At 40.8% G+C, this 13,458-nt stretch overlaps 1 pseudogene across 1 annotated transcript; it reads left to right on the top strand.

Annotated features, from left to right (window-relative positions):
* The first annotated feature begins 9,493 nt into the window (after window positions 1-9,493).
* LOC118144132 (DNA (cytosine-5)-methyltransferase 1 pseudogene) lies at window positions 9,494-11,744 on the top strand (annotated as a pseudogene). The gene has a single exon (XR_013522298.1). The product of XR_013522298.1 is annotated as a DNA (cytosine-5)-methyltransferase 1 pseudogene (transcript).
* The last annotated feature ends 1,714 nt before the right edge of the window (window positions 11,745-13,458 follow it).

Raw genomic sequence — 13,458 nt, 5'->3', positions numbered from 1 at the left:
CTACTCAAAAATTGACCACATAATTGGAAGTAAATCACTTTTCAGCAAATGCAAAATAACGGAAATTATAATAAACAGTGTCTCAGACCACAGTGCAATCAAGTTAGAACTCAGAATTCAGAAAGTAACCCAGAACCGCACAGCTTCATGGAAACTGAACAACTGGCTCTTGAATGTTGACTGGATAAACAATGAAATGAAGGCAGTAATAAAGAAGTTCTTCAAAACCAATGAGAACAAAGACACAACATACCAGAATCTCTGGGACACATTTAAAGCAGTGTCCAGAGGAAAATATATAGCAATAAGTGCCCACATGAGAAGAGTGGAGAGATCTAAAATTGACACCCTATCGTCGAAATTGAAGGAGCTAGAGGAGCAAGATCAAAAAAACTCAAAACCCAGCAGAAGACAAGAAATAACTAAGATCAGAGTAGAACTGAAGGAGATAGAGACACGAAAAAAACCTTCAAAAAAATCAATAAATCCAAGAGCTGGTTTTTTGAAAAGATCAACAAAATAGACAGACCACTAGCCAGACTGATAAAAAAGAAAAGAGAGAACAACCAAATAGTTGCAATAAAAAACGATAAAGGGGAAATCACCACAGATGCCACAGAAATTGAAACCATCGTCAGAGATTATTACAAACAACTCTATGCACATAAACTAGTAAACCTGGAAGAAATGGATAAATTCCTGGACACCTGTGTCCTCCCAAGCCTAAAACAGAAGGAAGCCAAAAGTATGAATAGACCAATAACAAGGTCTGAAGTTGAGGCAGCAATTAAAAGCCTATTACACAAAAAAAAGCCCAGGCCCAGATGTGTTTACAGCTGAATTCTACCAGGTACACAAAGAGGAGCTGGTACCATTCCTTCTGAAACTATTCCAAAGAACTAAAAAAGAGGGAATCCTTCCCAAATCATTTTAGGAGACCAATATTTTCCTGATACCAAATCCCGGCAGAGACTCAACAAGAAAAAAAAACTTCAAGCCAATATCCATGATGACCATACGTGCAAAAATCTTCAATAAAATACGGGCAAACTGATTACAACAGCATATAAAAAAGCTTATACACCATGATCAAGTAGGATTCATCCTGTGGATGCAAGGCTGGTTCAACATATGCAAGTCAATAAATGTAATTCACTGCATAAGCAGAACCAAAGACAAAAACCACATGATTATCTCAATTGATGCAGAGAAGGCCTTGGACAAAATTCAACAGCCCTTTATTCTAAAAACCCTCAATAAACTAGGTATTGATGGAACATATCTCAAAATAATAAAAGCTACTTATGACAAACCAACAGCCAATATCATACTGAATGAGCAAAAACTGGAAGCATTCCCTTTGAAATCAGGCACTAGACAAGGATGCCCTCTCTCACCACTCCTATTCAATATAGTACTGGAATTTCTAGCCAGAGCAATCAGGCAAAAAAAAGAAATAAAGGCTATTCAAATAGGAAAGGAGGAAGCCAAATTGTCTCTATTTGCAGATGACATGATTATATATCTAGAAGATCCCACTGACTCAGCCCAAAATGTACTGAAACTGATAAGCAACTTCAGCAAAGTCTCAGGATATAAAATCAATGTGCAAAAATCACAAGCATTCCTCTACACCAATAAAAGACTGAAAGAGAGCGAAATCAAGAATGAATTGCCATTCACAATTGCTACAAAGAGAATAAAACACTTAGCAATACAACTAACAAGGAACCTAAAGGACCTCTTCAAGGAGAACTACAAACCACTGCTCAAGGAAATAAGAGAGGAAACAAACAGATGGAGAAACATTCCATGTTCATGGTTAGGAAGAATCAATATTGTGAAAATGGCCATACTGCCCAAAGTAATTTATAGATTTAATGCTATCTCCATCAAGTTACCAATGACCTTCTTCATAGAACTGGAAAAATCACCATGAACTTCATATGGAACCAAAAGAGAGCCCGCATAGCCAAGTCAATTCTAAGCAAAAGGATCACACTACCGGACTTCAAACTATACTACAAGGCTACAGTAATCAAAACAGCATGGTACTGGTACCAAAACAGAGATATAGATTAATGGAACACAACAGAGGCCTCAGAGGCAACACAGCATAACCAGAAGCATCTGATCTTTGACCAACCTGACAAAAGCAAGCAATGGGGAAAGGATTCCCTGTTTAATAAATGGTGTTGGGAAAACAGGCTACCCATGTGCAGAAAGCAGAAACTGAACCACTTCCTGACACCTTAAACTAAAATTAAGTCCAGATGGATTAAAGACTTAAACAGAAGACCTACAGTATAAAAACTCTAGAAGAAAATCTAGGCAAAACCATTCAGGACATAGGAGTAAGCAAGGACTTCATGACCAAAGCACCAAAAACATTGGCAAAAAAAGCCAAAATAGACAAATGGGACCTAATCAAACTCCACAGCTTCTGCACAGCAAAAGAAACAGTTATTAGAGTGATTCAGCCAACAACAGAATGTGAAAGAATTTTTGCAGTTTACCCATCTGACAAAGGGCTGATATCCAGAATTTACAAAGAACTCAAACAGATTTACAGGAAAAAACCAAACAAGCCCATTCAAAAGTGGGCAAAGGATATGAACAGACAATTTACAAAAGAAGACATACATGAGGCCAACAAACATAGGAAAAAATGCTCATCATCACTGGTCATTAGAGAAATGCAAATCAAAACCACATTGAGATACTGTCTCACGCCAGTCAGAATGGCAATCATTAAAAAATCTGGAGACAACAGATGCTGGAGAGGATGTGGAGAAAATAGGAACACTTTTACACTGCTGGTGGGAGTGTAAATTAGTTCAACCATTGTGGGAAGACAGTGTGGCGATTCCTCAAGGACCTAGAAATAGAAATTCCATTTGACGCAGCAATCCCATTACTGGGTATATATCTGGAGGATTATAAATCGTTCTAGTATAAGGACACATGCACACGAATGTTTATTACAGCACTGTTTACAATAGCAAAGACCTGGAACCAACCCAAATGCCCACTGATGGACAGGGAAAATGTGGCACGTATACACCATGGAACATTATGCAGCCATAAAAAATGATGAGTTCGTGTCCTTTGTAGGGACAATAAGGGACATGGATGAACCTTGAGACCATCATTCTCAGCAAACTGACACAAGAACAGAAAATGAAATACCACATGTTCTCACTCATAGGTGGGTGTTGAACAATGAGAACACACGGACACAGGGAGGGGAGCACTACACACTGGGGTCTGTTGGGAGGAATGGGGGGGGACAGTGGGGGGTGGGGAGTTGGGGATAGACAGCATGGGGAGAAATGCCAGATATAGGTGAAGGGGAGGAAGGCTGCAAATCACACTGCCACGTGTGTACCTATGCAACTATCTTGCATGTTCTTCACATGTACCCCAAAACCTAAAATGCCATTAAGAAAAAAAAAGAGCAAATTCATATTGCATTAAAGAAAATCTCCTCAGGTCACTTTTGTTTCTGGGATTAGCTTTAGTGTATTCTAATTGTCTACATTGTCTGTGATGGGCTGAACTGTGTCTCTCCAAAATTCATGTGTTGAACCCCTAACCCACAATGAAACTGAATTTGGAGACAGAGCCGATAAAGTAATGATTAAGGTTAAATGAGGTTATAAGTGTGGGGCCCTGATATGAGTGCTTGAGCTCTCTCATGCCCTCTCCTACGTAAAGGTCATGTGAACACACAGCATAAAGGCAGCTGCCCACAAGCCAGGAAGTGAGGCATCATCAGAAATCAACCATAGTGGCTTCCTGATCTCAGACTTTCAGCCTTCAGAATGGTGAGAAATGAATTTCTGTTGTTTTAGGCACCCATTCTATGATATTTTGTTATGGTGGTCCAAGCTGACAAATATTTTTGTCTCCTTGATGGCTATGCATTTGGAGGGAGCCTCTGTGAGCCTGACTTTTTTCTAGGAGCACATTAGTTGGAAAGTAACACCCACCAGCTGAGTGTAGTTCAGACAAATGTGGACCAGATAGGGTGTGAAAGGCAGAAAGAGAGGACTGTTCCCAAAGGTCAAACCCCAAGACTGAGAGGCAAGCTTCGGAGAAATTACCACTTTAAGAGGAATTGACAACATAAATCTTATGACAAATTTCAAAATTAAAAAACCCTAACAGAAATAAAATGTATTATTTGGATAATGTTTTAACTCTTCTAAGTGCTTTTCTGTCTTCTCATTCGATCCTCAGATTAACCTTTGAAGTTGGAATTTATAATTATGGTTTATCTCAGCTTATCAGATGAAGAAACCAAGAGCCCATAATAAAGAAACAGGGAGCTGAAGGTTTCCATCAAAGAGAAATCCCATTTTAAAGAGACTATTGCCAAGATGACAGGAATCTTCTTTTTTCTCAATTTGTTATCAGAGAGCCAGTGCATCATTCCAGAACCAAATGGCCCCAGTCAATTCTGATAATTATATCTTAACACGTTAACAAGAAAAAAAATTCTGTACCCAAGTCCACTGTCGGCTCAATCCCTCTGGGAAAGAGCCCAGGAGTCCCTGAAGCCAAGGAGGAAAATGGTGCCCCCACTCCAGCAAGGAGGTAGCGGGTAGACCAGGATACATCCAGACCATATAGTTGAAATCTGAATTTCTCATGGGACTTCCTTGTAGTTTTTGCTATTTTTTTTGACATTATTCCATTTAAAACAACTTACAAAGACATTTCTATAGACAATTAAAATTCGATTCCCTACTTTAAAAAGTGTAGTATGGAACAAAAATATGGACTACACATAATGCCTCATTTAGTTATACAGGAAATACAATTAATTTCCAGATGAGGCACATTCGTTACTCTGTTACTTTTAAGACAAAAAAGTGATCATTTTAATGAAGGGGGTGAGTAAAGTAGCATACTTAATTTTTATAAATATTCACTTGTATTCAATACTCATATTTTATTTAATTGTCATTTTCTATGTAAGCTCATCTTTTATCTGTCATCAATTTGCAAACTGTTTTTGTATTTTTGCTTATAGAACAGCTAAGTTTTATTTGTTCTAGAATTTCAGTGTTTTCCAGTGTATTTATTTCAATTTTTGTTCATGTTATTTCTCTTTTATTTTTCTTTGGATATTTTTTTTCTTTTATTGGTTGTTTCCCTCACATGAAGTTTAATGCATGTTTAATTTAATTTTTGTCTTCTTTTCATTCCTAATAGCCAAGAAACTGTATTTCTTAAAAAAAAAAAAAAAAAGAAACCTAACAGAAATAAAAAGTGGCATTTGGGTAATGTTTTCATTTTTCTAAGTGCTTTTCTGTTTTCTCATTCGATCCTCAGATTAACCTTTGAAGTTAGAATTTATAACGGTTATTTATCTCAGCTTGTCAGATGAAAAAAACAAGAACCTAATAAGTTAATTAAATGACTTGTTTAAGTTTTAACAACTAATTTGCAGCAGAGTAAATCTTATAAAAATTTCAAAATTAAAATACTGTAATAATAATGCAGAAAGTCTATGTTGGGAAGGCTGGTGAAAATTAGAATGGAAATTTTTTTGATCTAAAGGGGCCCTTATTAATTTGCAAGGCTTTGCTATGGTTACCCACATGATACAAACTCCCACATGTCCTTCTTCCCTCGGATTTCTCCTGTGAGCTCCAGGCTCATATATCCAGTGCTTATTTGAAGCTCCTCTTGTATTCCCCATAGGCATCATAAATGGAATGCAGAGTCACCCAAGACTGAAGAAGAGTCCCCTTGCTGTTGCATTTCCCCTGATTCTTCTGACCCCAACCCCGGACATGGTCACCATGGCTCATAGACATGAGTTACTGAGTGTATAGGTGTGGATCTGAGGGATTTGAGATTGGGTTCCAAGCTTGTTTATAGATTTTACTTCATAATGGTGATTTGCATTTATTTCAGTGCTTGAGTCAGGAGGTTTTCCTAACATCCTGAAGACGAAGGTCTTCTCTGTGGAGAACTATCTAGCACATATGACAGCTCTGAGAGTGTTTTTAAGAACAGGTTGACATGTATGCTCTGTATTTTTTTAATATATAGATTTGATGATGTGTAATCAGCCATAGTCTTTTGATCTTTGGATCTTTTGGCGAATTCTTAATTAAGCTTGTAATCTGCACTAGTGGCAACAGAAGGGTAAACTGGTTTGTGTTGCCAAAGGAGGTGGCACAATCCATTATCTTGATGGTTTTGGCATGATCCTTCCTGGCACCTCAAAGGTGGACCCTGTGATGTTATATACACTCTTGTGTATACTGCTTATTAATATACACTGCTTATTAATCTGGGTGTTTTTGGATGAACATAAAGTAAAACATGCAGGGAACCATTAATGCATTGTAAGGTGAGGTAAGGTGGTAAATCATATATCAGCTTCCCATTCATAGTGATTCATTGGGAACATTTCCCTCCAGTGTTTTGGTTCCATAAGCAAATGAATCAAATTACAGTCTCAGAAAGATTTCTACCCATCAGCAAAATATTTATTAATTTTTTTGCCTGTTCCAAATTACAAACTACCTTTATTATTCTTGTTACTATTCAAATAGAAAACCATACAATACAATCAGTTTCTGTGCTTGATCCAATTTCTGTGAAAATTTGACAAAGATAATCAAATAGACTAAGCATAAGAATTTTGTGAAATTCCACATGGTGTTTATTTGGATTGATAATGTGATCTTTGGTAGGTCTCTACCTATTTTGGAGGAAGCCATTACTTTTTATATATGGAATGTCCAACTTCAGAGTCTCATTTGCCTGTGAATTGAGAGAGTTCAATAGACTCATGGGAGACTCAGGTTCTGACTTTGGCTGCTTTGTTACTTTCATGCATCCCCGATATTCTTACTTCTAGTAAAGACAACCTCTCACTTAGAGTCACCAATCAGCAGCAAAGATTGAATTTCCTCTTTTCCAAAGACAGTTAACAAACAATTCCTAAATTCCCACCAAGCATTGAGCTCACCCTGGAGACCTGGAGGCAAACAATCATGATTGTGCAAAATCAATTGCAACTAGGTTATCTTGATGGTGGCAAGGGAGATAGAATGAGAGGAAACAGAGGATTTGCACATAATTGTCATTTTCAGTTAGATTTAAAAAATGCGTTTGAAGTTTGGGATTCAGCATCCCAAATCTAGAAAAAGGGACCAGGAAGGCCCCTGCCTGCTTTATGAAGATCATTGATAGATTGTTACCATGGAGCCCATGGGGGGATCAGCAGGAGGGGAAGCCACACAAAAACAGAAAAGAGAAAAAAATGCCCCCAAAGTATGTATATAATTGTGTTTTTACACTTAAAATTTTTTTTCTATATATGCAGAGAAGGTATGTTTTAAAAAAGATTAACGATTGTTAGAGCCATTTTAGGAATGCTTGGATTTAGAAATTCTCTAACTTTGGTAAACATAAGAATCTCTTGGGAGTTTGTAAAAATAAATACCAATGCACAAATCATACCCTGATGGCTAAGACCTGCTTTCCTAGGTAACTCTAAAATATACTGAGGTTTGAAAACCACTTATCTGTCCAGTTTTTATTTTACAGAGAAGAAAATTGGCATCCAGAGGAGTTAGCACACTCACCCACAGTCATATCAATTCCCTACCTAGTTTAATCTCTATTGGCTGTGTGCCCAGACAAGAAAAAAATGCATTCACTTGGGGAAGTGTCCAGAGATAATTTTTTTTTCTGTCTTACGATAGAAAGGAAAGGAAATGTACAAGCAAATTGGGGAAAAAATTACTACATATGTACTTGTGAGTGTAGTTACTAGATACATAGTTTATATTGCAGTCAGGGAGCATAGATTCAGGTTGCCCTGACTATACACACCTATAGATTTCTTTTATAGCTATAAAATTTTGTGATATTTTCTATTTTCTCCTCTTTGCCTACAATTAAAAAAAATTATTTTTTGAACTATCCACACCAGGGATCATAGGGTGTTAGGCACAGTTAACTGAATTTCACCATCACCTCTAATATAGATAAGTAGGCCAGGCTTATTATTTTAGACAAGGAGACAAAGAGAAGTGTCATACTTACCACAGTAAGATATTAATGATTTATTAGATTTATAAAGGAAATGGAAAGTTCCTGACACTCAGGTTAGTGCTGGGTGCTGGGCCTACAGCCTCAGTTTTCACAAAAGATCTAGAGTCCAAGGTACCAAATTTTATCAAAATAAGTTGGGTTTAAGTTCACCAACCAGCCTGTAGCCTACTCGTCCTTTCTGGCAATGATTAACACTAGTGTTTAATGCACGTTCTAAAGTATGTTCTTTAAACTCTCTTACCAAAGAGAACTTCCTTTTTATGTAATGAGTCAGCTCTCTGGCTATTTGTGGCCTGGGGAATTGTCTCTCCAGTGGTGGAGATATGGAGCCCAGCTGCCAGGGTAAACGGCCACTTCCTAATGTAATTGCTCAGAAATGCTGGAGGAGAAAATGTAAGAAAAGAAATTGCTCTGTCTTGTAAACAGTCAACTGTGTTTTATAAGAGTGTATCAGCACTCCAAATCATTCATTAACTTGAGTAACAATGGTTGGATTTCACTGTTAGGTTTACTTGGTGTCGCATTAATCATTCTCTTCTACATGATGTGCCAGATTTCTTTGATGACAAACAGTCCACCAAAGGCCGAAATACGGTTTTAGGAGCAAGCTTTTAAGCAGAGTCAGACTTATCTCAGAGGCCATTTCAGCTTTCTCTCTTCTTGATCGGAAATACTTCTCAAATTTGACCCGGGACCATTTAAGAACTTTTTTCCTTATTTTTTTTTAATTTTTATTTTTTTTGTTTTGTGTCAAAGTTTTATTTTATTTTTTATTTTTTCTTAAATTTTTTATTGGATTTTAGGTTTTGGGGTACATGAGCAGAGCATGCAAGACAGTTGCGTAGGTACACACATGGCAGTGTGCTTTTCTTTGTTTCTCCCCTTCACCCACATTTGGCATTTCTCCCCAGGCTATCCCTCCCCACCTCCCCCTCCCACTGGCCCTCCCCTTTTCCCCCCAATAGACCCCAGTGTTTAGTACTCCCCTTTCTGTGTCCATGTGTTCTCATTTTTCATCACCCGCCTATGAGTGAGAATATGCGGTGTTTCATTTTCTGTTCTTGTGTCAGTTTGCTGAGGATGATGTTCTCCAGATTCATCCATGTCCCTACAAATGACACAAACTCATCATTTCTGATTGCTGCATAATATTCCATGGTGTATATGTGCCACATTTTTCCAATCCAGTCTATTATCAATGGGCATTTGGGTTGATTCCAGGTATTTGCTATTGTAAACAGTGCTGCAATGAACATTTGTGTACATGTGTCCTCATAGTAGAACGATTTATAGTCTTTTGGATATATATCCAGTAATGGGATTGCTGGGTCACATGGAATTTCTATTTCTAAGGCCTTGAGGAATCGCCACACTGTCTTCCACAATGGTTGAACTAATTTACACTCCCACCAACAGTGTAAAAGTGTTCCTTTTTCTCCACATCCTCTCCAGCATCTGTTGTCTCCAGATTTTTTAATGATCACCATTCTAACTGGCGTGAGATGGTATCTCAATGTGGTTTTGATTTGCATCTCTCTGATGACCAGTGACGATGAGCATTTTTTCATATGATTGAAAATCACGCAGACATCAACCTGCTCTACTGGAGTGATGAGGAGGCCGTGGTGGACTTCAAGGCCGTGCAGGGCCGCTGCACCGTGGAGTACAGGGAGGACCTGCCCGAGTGCGTCCAGGAGTACTCCATGGGCGGCCCCAACCGCTTCTACTTCCCTGAGGCCTATAATGCGAGGAGCAAAAGCTTTGAAGATCCTCCCAACCATGCTCGTAGCCCTGGAAACAAAGGGAAGGGCAAGGGAAAAGGGAAGGGCAAGCCCAAGTCCCAAGCCTGTGAGCCGAGCGAGCCAGAGACTGAGATCAAGCTGCCCAAGTTGCGGACCCTAGACGTGTTTTCTGGCTGTGGGGGATTGTCGGAGGGATTCCACCAAGCAGGCATCTCTGAGACGCTGTGGGCCATCGAGATGTGGGACCCGGCAGCCCAGGCATTCCGGCTGAACAACCCCGGATCCACGGTGTTCACAGAGGACTGCAACGTCCTGCTGAAGCTGGTCATGGCTGGGGAGACCACCAACTCCCGTGGCCAGCGGCTGCCCCAGAAGGGAGATGTGGAGACGCTCTGTGGTGGGCAGCCCTGCCAGGGCTTCAGCGGCATGAACTGCTTCAACTCGCGCACCTACTCCAAGTTCAAAAACTCCCTGGTGGTCTCCTTCCTCAGCTACTGTGACTACTACCGGCCCCGGTTCTTCCTCCTGGAGAACGTCAGGAACTTTGTCTCCTTCAAGCGCTCCATGGTTCTGAAGCTCACCCTCCGCTGCCTGGTCCGCATGGGCTATCAGTGCACCTTTGGCGTGCTGCAGGCCAGTCAGTATGGCGTGGCCCAGACGCGGAGGCGGGCCATCATCCTGGCTGCAGCCCCTGGAGAGAAGCTTCCCCTGTTCCCGGAGCCACTGCATGTGTTTGCACCCCGGGCCTGCCAGCTGAGCGTGGTGGTGGACGACAAGAAGTTCGTGAGCAACATAACCAGGTTGAGCTCGGGTCCTTTCCGGACCATCACGGTGCGAGACACGATGTCTGACCTGCCGGAGGTGCAGAACGGAGCCTCGGCACTGGAGATCTCCTACAACGGGGAGCCTCAGTCCTGGTTCCAGAGGCAGCTCCGGGGCACACAGTACCAGCCCATCCTCAGGGACCACATCTGTAAGGACATGAGTGCATTGGTGGCCGCCCGCATGCGGCACATCCCCTTGGCCCCCGGCTCAGACCGGCAAGATCTGCCCAACATCGAAGTGCGGCTCTCGGACGGCACCATGGCCCGGAAGCTGCGGTACACCCACCATGACAGGAAGAACGGTCGCAGCAGCTCCGGGGCCCTCCGTGGGGTCTGCTCCTGTGTGGAAGCTGGCAAAGCCTGCGACCCTGCAGCTAGGCAGTTCAACACCCTCATCCCCTGGTGCCTGCCCCACACTGGGAACCGGCACAACCACTGGGCTGGCCTCTATGGAAGGCTTGAGTGGGACGGCTTCTTCAGCACAACTGTCACCAACCCCGAGCCCATGGGCAAGCAGGGCCGCGTGCTCCACCCCGAGCAACACCGTGTGGTGAGTGTGCGGGAGTGTGCCCGCTACCAGGGCTTCCCTGACACCTACCGGCTCTTTGGCAATATCCTGGACAAGCACCGGCAGGTGGGCAATGCCGTGCCACCACCCCTGGCCAAAGCCATCGGCTTGGAGATCAAGCTCTGTGTGTTGGCCAAAGCCCGAGAGAGTGCCTCAGCTAAAATAAAGGAGGAGGAAGCTGCTAAGGACTAGTTCTGCCCTCCCTTCACCCATGTTTCTGGCACCAGGAATCCCCAACATGCACTGATGTTGTGTTTTTAACATGTCCATCTGTCCGTTCACATGTGTGGCACATGGTGTTTCTGGCCTTGGCTGACATGAAGCTGTTGTGTGAGGTTTGCTTACCAACTAATGATTTAGTGATCAAATTGTGCAGTACTTTGTGCATTCTGGATTTTAAAAGTTTTTTTATTATGCATTATATCGAATCTACCACTGTATGAGTGGAAATTAAGATTTTATGTAGTTTTTATATGTTGTAATATTTCTTCAAATAAATCTCTCCTATAAACCAAAAAAAAAAAAGTCTTCTTTCGTAAAGTGTCTGTTCATATTCTTTGCCCACTTTTGAATGGGCTTGTTTTTTTCCTGTAAATCTGTTTGAGTTCTTTGTAAATTCTGGATATCAGCCCTTTGTCAGATGGGTAAACTGCGACAATTTTTTCCCATTCTGTTGTTTGCCGATCCACTCTAGTGACTGTTTCTTTTGCCGTGCAGAAGCTGTGGAGTTTCATTAGGTCCCATTTGTCTATTTTGGCTTTTGTTGCCAATGCTTTTGGTGTTTTGTTCATGAAGTCCTTGCCTACTTTTATGTCCCGGATAGTTTTGCCTAGATTTCCTTCTAGGGTTTTTATGGTGCCAGGTCTTATATTTAAGTCTTTAATCCATCTGGAGTTAATTTTAGTGTAAGGTGTCAGGAAGGGGTCCAGTTTCTGCTTTCTGCACATGGCTAGCCAGTTTTCCCAACACCATTTGTTAAACAGGGAATCCTTTCCCCATTGCTTGTTTTTGTCAGGTTTATCAAAGATTGTATAGTTGTAGATATGTTGTGTTGCCTCCGGTGTCTCTGTTTTCTTCCATTGGTCTATATCTCTGTTTTGGTACCAGTACCATGCTGTTTTGATTACTCTAGCCTTGTAGTATAGTTTGAAATCCGGTAGTGTGATGCCCCCCACTGTGTTCTTTTTGCTTAGAATTGACTTGGCTATGCGGGCTCTCTTTTGGTTCCATATGAAGTTCATGGTGGTTTTTTCCAGTTCTGTGAAGAAAGTCAATGGTAGCTTGATGGGGATAGCACTGATTCTGTAAATTACTTTGGGCAGTATAGCCATTTTCACGATATTAATTCTTCCTAACCATGAACATGGAATGTTTCTCCATCTGTTTGTGTCCTCTCTGATTTCGTTGAGCAGTGGTTTGTAGTTCTCCTTGAAGAGGTTCCTTACGTTCCTTGTGAGTTGTATTCCAAGGTATTTTATTCTTTTTGTAGCAATTGTGAATGGCAGTTCGTTCTTGATTTGGCTTTCTTTAAGTCTGTTATTGGTGTAGACAAATGCTTGTGAGTTTTGCACATTGATTTTATATCCTGAGACTTTGCTGAAGCTGATTATCAGTTTCAGGAGTTTTTGGGCTGAGGCGATGGGGTCTTCTAGGTATACTATCATGTCTTCTGCAAATAGAGACAATTTGGCTTCCACCTTTCCTATTTGAATACCCTTTATTTCTTTTTCTTGCCTGATTGCTCTGGCTAGAACTTCCAGTACTATATTGAATAGGAGTGGTGAAAGAGGGCATCCTTGTCTAGTGCCGGATTTCAAAGGGAATGCTTCCAGTTTTTGCCCATTCAGTATGATATTGGCTGTTCGTTTGTCATAAATAGCTTTTATTACTTTGAGATACGTTCCATCGATACCAAGTTTATTGAGGGTTTTTAGCATAAAGGGCTGTTGAATTTTGTCAAATGCCTTCTCTGCATCAATTGAGATAATCATGTGGTTTTTGTTTTTGGTTCTGTTTATGTGGTGAATTACGTTTATAGACTTGCATATGTTGAACCAGCCTTGCATCCCCGGGATGAGTCCTACTTGATCATGATGAATAAGTTTTTTGATTTGCTGTTGCAATCGGCTTGCCAATATTTTATTGAAGATTTCTGCATCTATGTTCATCATAGATATTGGCCTGAAGTTTTCTTTTCTTGTTGGGTCTCTGCCGGGTTTTGGTATCAGAATGATGTTGT

Source organism: Callithrix jacchus, chromosome 9 (genome assembly GCF_049354715.1).
Source record: "Callithrix jacchus isolate 240 chromosome 9, calJac240_pri, whole genome shotgun sequence".
NCBI classification, from domain to species: Eukaryota; Metazoa; Chordata; class Mammalia; order Primates; family Cebidae; genus Callithrix; species Callithrix jacchus.
This window is presented reverse-complemented; position numbering and strand designations above follow the sequence as displayed.